The sequence below is a fragment of the Centrocercus urophasianus genome, unplaced genomic scaffold, assembly GCF_019232065.1.
Source record: "Centrocercus urophasianus isolate 14NV4802_14NV808 unplaced genomic scaffold, USGS_Curo_1.0 seq_17, whole genome shotgun sequence".
Classification (NCBI taxonomy): Eukaryota; Metazoa; Chordata; class Aves; order Galliformes; family Phasianidae; genus Centrocercus; species Centrocercus urophasianus.
Window position 1 is genome coordinate 13,913,710 of NW_024884722.1, and position 7,842 is coordinate 13,921,551.

Consider the following 7,842-nt stretch of genomic DNA (forward strand, 5'->3'; position numbering starts at 1 on the left):
TTTTTTTTTTTTTTTTTTTTTTTTTTTTTTTTTTTTTTTTTTTGAGTGTTTTTCAGAAGGCTGAGAGAAGTATTTCATAACTGAACCTTGATAACATGCTACTTGGAGAGAGCTCTTAGCCATATTGTCTGACATTTAGGTTATGCTTGAGACAACTTATTTACTTTAAATGTATATAAATACAAAAAATTGCTGCAGTATGCTACTTAGGAAATAAATGCATTTGACTGTAGTAACCCATCTTCATCTGAATTAAACAGTTTATTTGAGATCAAGTAAATTCCTGAGAAAAATTCAACTTTATATATATATGCATTACAGACAAATATATTATCATATGTTTCTAATAGACAGTTATCTTCATGATCAAGATTTTGTGCATTATTCTCACATGAACTTCAGCCTTCAGGAGGCAGTTTTCACTTCATGAGCTTTTCCTCATCTTGGCCTCAAATTAGGTGGAAATTAGATTTAGAAAGTGATTACTTTTTAAACCAAGATTTGACTCTTTACTGAAGAATGAACACAACTAAATTCCTTTACCATAATTATTTTCATCATTCTTAATCATTAGAAATCATTATGAATCATTTAATAATAACTACCACAGCTATATATAATGCAGATCGTGTTCAAGGGAAACTTCTCAGAAGAGAATGTGCTGAGTTCATTACAAACTGCTACTACAGCTTTGCACAATTTTTTTATTTGCTAAGTGGGTCTTCAAGTGCATGCTTATAGGCAAGAGAGAGAAATTACCATTATAAACTGAATATATACATGATTGCATACTGGCATGAGGCATTACATCAGAAAGTAAATCAGGCCTAGGCCTGATTACACTTGATATGATGTAATTTCTAAATGGAGAGCTTTGAAGATTGCAAATTATGTCAGTAGATGGCAGTAATAGCCAAGTGAAACACATCCAGAGGATCTCAAGGTTTTGAACTTAATCTCTTAATATTGAATCTAGAAATAGACAAGTAAGCACAACATTGTGCTGTGTTAAAATGCAGATCAGATATAAATTACAATTATACATAGATACTCCAATAAGCTCCTTGCAATTCTTTCTAAAGCTTTGAGAATTTTCATATTGTTCTACCTAATTGGTATTTTGAAAAGATGAAGAGAAAGTAAACAACCAGGTAGTTAGTCAGCATCCTAAGTGATTATCTCTGATGTAGGAAGTCTCACAGCCTAGAAGACAAGAGATGAGCTGCTGAATATAAAATGCTATAACCAGATGGTAGATGATGTTCCAAAATCTTACTAGGTAAAATGAAAATTGAAACATCTAAAATACCACTTGTTGGATTAAAAAAGTTTAAGATAAGAAAATTATGTAACATTTTTTATCATATGGAGGGAACTAATACAGCAATTATGAAGCTAAGATGATAATTTAAGTCAGCTGATTTAACAGAAGTCTAGATAAGATAATTTAGTATACTGTGTATTTAAAAAAAAAAAATTGATAGCTGTGCTTAGTCACCACTGTGAAGAGTATCTTCACTTCTAATTTGCCCATGGAGCCAACAGAAAAGGAAGGTGATCCACAACAAATAAATTGTGTATAGCACTAAAAAAGGAGAAATAATTTCTGCACAATTTCCTAACAGAGTTCCCTTGGGTTATACAAACCACTGGTTGCTTGTAGATGCAGAAGCATAGAAAGTGTTTATCTCTGTCAATTTGGTAGACCATATCTATGATGTTGTGTCCAGTGTTTGACTCCCACTTCATCAAAGACATTGATAAACGAGCAATTTCAGGCCATGAAATAGCATGGTCAGCAGTCTAGAGCCCATTCCCAGGTTAGAACCAACTTGATAAAGTCCTTAGTGAGCTGGTCTGATGATCTCACAGCTCATTTTGTTTAGAACAACATGGTGGACTAATGACTACCTAAGGTCTTTTTGAACATGAATTAACCTGTAACTCTATATTAACTAGCCAGCTATAACTATACGACCGTGGTCCTCGTCTCCCCTGTTTTCAGTCATTAGTCCTGGGAATCAGAATGAAACAAAGTGAGAGAAAATACATTGTCCTGCTATAGCAATATGCTGAATAGCAGACAACATCCTAAATTAGGATTATATAAAATATTTCAATAGCTATTAGAAATTAATAATGGTAAGACTCTGCCATACTTTGTTTACTTGTTTTCAGGAGGTTAAATGTTATCCAATATATATTCCATTTTTGGGTCTCTTTTGATCTCTTCTGCTCTCTTTTCATTCTCACTGAAATAGCCCCAAGTACTATACTTATTTTTCTTTCAATGAGAAGACATGGCATCATCTGTATAGAAAAAATGAGAAAGCTACATATCCTTTTTTTGGGAACGGAAAAAAGAGTTCTAGAAGATTTTAGCTGTTCTGAGGAGGCTAAGAAGATACCAAGTCTAAATTAACAACTTGATTTGTAACTAACTTTTGATAGCTGACAGTCTGGAGTATTTTTAAAGCAAAATGCTCCATTACAACTTCTCATTTCAGGTATTTAATAGAGTAAATCCTTAATGTGCTCAGCCACAGGCAATGCCTCTCTTCAGTAATTCACAATGAATTAATTCTAACACAGCACCCTTTTCTTCCTGGTCTCAGGTGCTATACATAGCGCCTCTGTGTGGGAAGGATGAAAGAATGTTATCATTATTCTTTTCTTATATACTTTAATTGAGGTACAGTTTAGGTAAGAACAGGCTTCTGCATCCCTTTCTTGTATTCAAGTTGTACCTACTTCCACAAGCAGCAATTTCAAAAGAGTTAACCAACCTCTCAAAAGGTAGTGAAATCAGTCCTCAAGCTTAAGGTGATGATTTTTTTGTTACTTCTAATGGCTGCACCAAGAGTAGATAAGGAAGCAGCTGTTACAGAAGCCAAGAAGGATGCGATTCATATTCAATACCTAGTAAATCCAGGAAAAACAAACTCTGTGCTTTCCTCTGACAGTTTTCTGTGATAAAATAATCAGTGTGCAGAGAGCTGAAAGACTTAATTATGTGAGTTTTTTGGATTTTTGAAAATAGATGCAAATACTGTTTATAATTTCACTCATCAGCTCAGTAGTTCTCATCCTAAGAATTCCATAATATATCTGTGTTTTCTGTTCACATATAAAAATCACTACAGATATGAAAGTTAAAAAAAAAAAAATACACTTCCTTACAGTAATACTGAAGGTTATTCGTATAGACAAATTGAACCATCTGAATAGCTCTCTCCTTCATATATTGCAATATTTGTGATTCAAAGATGGTTCAAATGCATTTTCACCCACATTCACTGAAGTGTCTACAGAAAAATGTAATTAGTTAAAAAAAAAACAAGCTTCTACTGTCAGATATCTACTTTATGTACATTCCCAGATCCAAACTTAACTTCTTGGAAAAGATAACTCTGCAAATGAACCTGTTTTCACATAAGTATAACGACCTTAACAAAAATGAAAGTTGAGCAAGGAAAACTTGTGAGTGGACTTTTAATAATAGGCATTCTGCCAAGTTTAGATAAGAAGCTCTGCACAAATGCTGTGAAATATTCCTCCCCTCCTCTGTAACAGTCAGTACGTAATTACCAGCACTGAACCTAGCAGCAGGAAGTAACATTTCACAGGGTTTCAAAATGAAACTTGATTAGCTTTTCAATGCTAAAATTAAAGCTGAGATCAGAAAGATCTGCCAGATCAGCAGACTCCCAGGTTTGCTTTCTAAAAGTTAAAAAAAAAGAAAGAAAAAAGAAAAAAAGAAAAAAGGGATGGAGAGAGGGGGAGATTTTCCTATTGGTTTTGCTACAATTAATTAAAACAATGGAAAAAGTAGAAAAAAGTTAGGATGGCTTCGGCCTTGTCCTTACAAGTTGAAACAGCACGAGACTAGAGAGAGCGAAAGTCAGACAAGAAGGGGGGGTTTATCTATGGTTGTTACTAAACACATGAGCAAATTTTTTTCTACATAAGAAGAAGTGTCAGAGCCCCAGAGCCTGTGCTGTAACCCTCATTTGCATTTACACTGCAATTTATTTTGAGAAGGAGATTATTTTGTGTATATTTACACACTATAATTTGTCCTTGTATTTAAATATGATAAATTTGCCATGCATCTAGCAGCACAAAGTCTTTGGTTCTCTTGCTCTTTAACATAATCATTTTAAATTTCAAGGTTCGCCCATAAACATGAGTGATCTCTTTCAAATATCTACCTAATCTGAGCAGAATGTTGTGCTATCTTTCGCTTTCTCCAGGCAGAATTTATTAAGAGTTTCTGCACTCTCTTGTCAACAACTGAATTCTCTGCTGCTTTTCTGGGTCTGATAATGTGAACTGTAATTATGAAGATGAATCCAGTGTGGTTTACCTTTTACACAGAAATTATAAGTGAAGATGTTTGTTAATATCACAGAAGTGTAGAAAAGATTATGATGTAGCAATGCAGTGTTTTCAGCATCAAAGCTGCATGAGCAATGATCTACTCTCAGAATGAATTTGTATTTGCTTGAGATGGACAGAGCATGTATTTTCAATGCATTCAGTCCAGAAACTGAAGTCTGGGACTTTTTATAAGGGCATGTAGTGACAGAAAAAGAGGTAATGGTTTTAAACTGAAAGAGGATAGGTTTACATTAGATACTAGGAAGAAATTCTTTCATGTGAGTCACTGGAACAGGTGCCCTGTGAGGTTTTGATTGCCTCCTCCCTGGAAGCATTCAAGATCAGGCTGAATGGGGCTGTGAGCAACCTGGTCTATAGGGAGATGTCCCTTCCTATAGCAGGGATGTTGGAACTAGATGATCTTAAAGGTCCTTTCCAACCCAAACTATACTATGACTCTTTGTTTCTGTGACTGGTTGTTTTTTTTTTTTTTTTTTTTTGTTTTCAATTTCTCACTATCCGGCAATAAATTTAAAGATACGTTTCTATATACTTACCTGTATGTTTAGGAATGTCCTCAGATGAAATTTCATTCTGTGACAACTGTATTATGAACCTTTAATCATGAGATTTAATATTCTGGATATCCTAATTCTCCACCGGTTTGCACCTTGTGTATTCAGTTGAACATGTGCAAAGTGAGATAGGTGTTAAATGAAACCAGACTAGTTTGGCAACAAATGGCTTATCCTTTGAGCAGGTGTAAATTGTTGTGATGAAATATAAAGGGTTAGGGAATTCAGCCCTTTGTGGCAAAATAAAGTGATTTTGCCTATTTTCCTTCCCATGACGTGGAAAATATATATCCCATTTTTATCTGTCTTTACAACTATTAAAATGTGTGTGTGCCTCATCAGATGATATCAACAAGTAGTCAGCATTTAGGACATTGACGTCTTTCTCCAGATATTTAAAATCTTTTCTTTTAAATAATGACAGTTCAGTGGAAGCACAAAAATTTTTGTCAGAATAATTCTCTTTCTGAGATAACGACCCTTGATTACTAATCAGCAGTGGTTCCTCAACCTGTGGTTCCTCAAACACACAAATTGTGTTCTTGTCAGTAAATTGCACTAAAAAGACCTGTTTTATATATTGACTTAGTGTAACTTTTAATGTAAGATTTAATACAGGTTTATTTTATTCAGTGACAATAAGGATTTTACTTAGTTTTTTTTAACATCTGCTTTTATTTGGCAATATCATATTCCATGTAAAATCAGTAATAGATTGAAATATTTGTTATCCTTCCTTATTCCTTCTTTCTGAACAATTTTACCTCAAGTTGTAATAGCACTCTATAACATAGAGGAAAATGTCATTTGTTATTGTCACTTTGTCCATTGTATTTATGTTTAGCATGTTTCCTGTTGATATTAGGCCATAGCTCATGAAACTTCATCTGGTTACAGCTAATGCAATGGAACTGTGTAAATTAATCTCAGGTAAGTATGACCCTCAAACATTATATCCCCCTCCAAAAAACTTGAGTAGTTAGATGATAACACATTAGCAGATTCTTATTCAGTGAAATAAACAAAGTATTTCTCATATTTACAAAGCAGTTATCATCCAATACAATTTCTACAATAATAATTTCTTTCCCTCATTGTTTCAGCTTCTCTAACTCACATCATGCTCTTGTCAGTCAGTAAACGACCTTCCCCATACTTTGAAAAAGAAAGTATTCGTATAAGTATTCCTGTTTGGCTCCGAGACCATATTCTCTTAGTATTTCTTGATCCTAAAGAAGATGAGGAAGCAAAATCTTTTGGAAATTGGAAGGAAAGCATCTCAAGTCTATTCCTTTTAAAGCTCACTCATTTTGCTATGACTTTCAGGGAAAACAGAATCAAAATTTTCTGTTGCCTCTGGTGATTAATAAGTTGCTAGTATCATAAATTTGATTAAATTAATTCTGATGCCTACTGATAATGCCTGCTGCTTATATGGTTATAAAAATATTTTCTGTGTGAACAAGAAATATGAGCAAAATAATTGTAGATATTTAGAGGACAAATACTTTAAAAAATATGGTACTTAGTAGCTTACAAATGCAGATTAAATGCAGCAGGCTTTCTGTTTTTATTCTGAAAGAAGTATATTATTTCTAGAGTTTGCCATGACTAAGAGTTGTCATTCCTCATCAATCCCATCTCTGAAACTCCAAAGTTCAGATAAGACAAGGTCTTGTTAGAAAAGTCCCTGTGGGCACTTGGGTGATTATCAGACTCTGAAGGGCAGACTATTTCTTCTAGATGAGTAGCTTCCTTAAGGCCTTACCAAGCTTTTCTAGGAATTAGCATGGATCTGCTTACTACCAGCTTCACAGCAGATAAAAGCATCTTTTCAAGAGTCAATCACAGCTTTTAAATAAAAACATGGCAATGAAACTTGGAGGAACTCTTGGCAGAACATGTCAGCTTGATGTCATTTGGGTATTTGAATGAAGATATTAGTTGACATGTAAGCGGAATAGAAACTGCTGCCAAGACAGGCTTTGGACAAAAATCCTGTAGGTATATTTTACAAAGCACATTCAGAGTGGTTAATCTTCCCAAGCACATTTAGACTGGGGGGAAAAAGAATTAGTAAAAGAAATGTGGAAACCTCCAGTGAATTTGTATAAGACATTGAGATGGTAGGAGGAAGAATGAAGACAAATCATATAATAGAATCATAGAATCATAGAATGGCTTAAGTTGGAGAGAACCATGAAGATAAGCTAGTTCCAGCTCCCCTGCCAGGGGCAGGACTGCCACCCACTAGATCAAATTCCCCAGGATCCCATCCAACTTGGCTTTTCATCCATCAGGACCTCCAACTCCTTCTCCTCAGGGCTACTCTCAAGTTCTTCTCCCAGACTGTATTCATATCTGGGATTGCCCTAATCAAAGTGCAACACTTTGCACATGGCCTGGTTAAGTCTCATTAGACTCCCATGGGCCCAGTTTTTGAGTGTGTCCAGGTCCCTCTGGATGGTGTCCCTCCATTCTATTGTGTACGTAGTTTGAGAATTAATATCTATATATCTGTATAGGGAAATACAGTTTTGTAGTCAATAGTTATTATTACTATTTTTAAACTCCTTGATGAAACCATGTTTACTTAGTAATACTATATCTTTTAGTTTCTTTTCAAGCTGGTCATTGTACCCATAATTAAATCTGACATGACAGTTTCTTTCAAGCAAATCTGAAATATACTTACATTCACAAGAAATCTGTGGATTGACATTTAGAAGCAGAAGGTTTGTTCAAAATAATGTCTCTCTAAAATAAAAGGAGTCAGAATGTACCTAGTCCTCTAGGTTGGATGTCAGGAGGAAATTCTTTACAGACAGAGTGGTGAGGTGCTGGAACAGGCTGTCCGGAGAGGTTGTGGATGCCCCTTCCCTGGAGG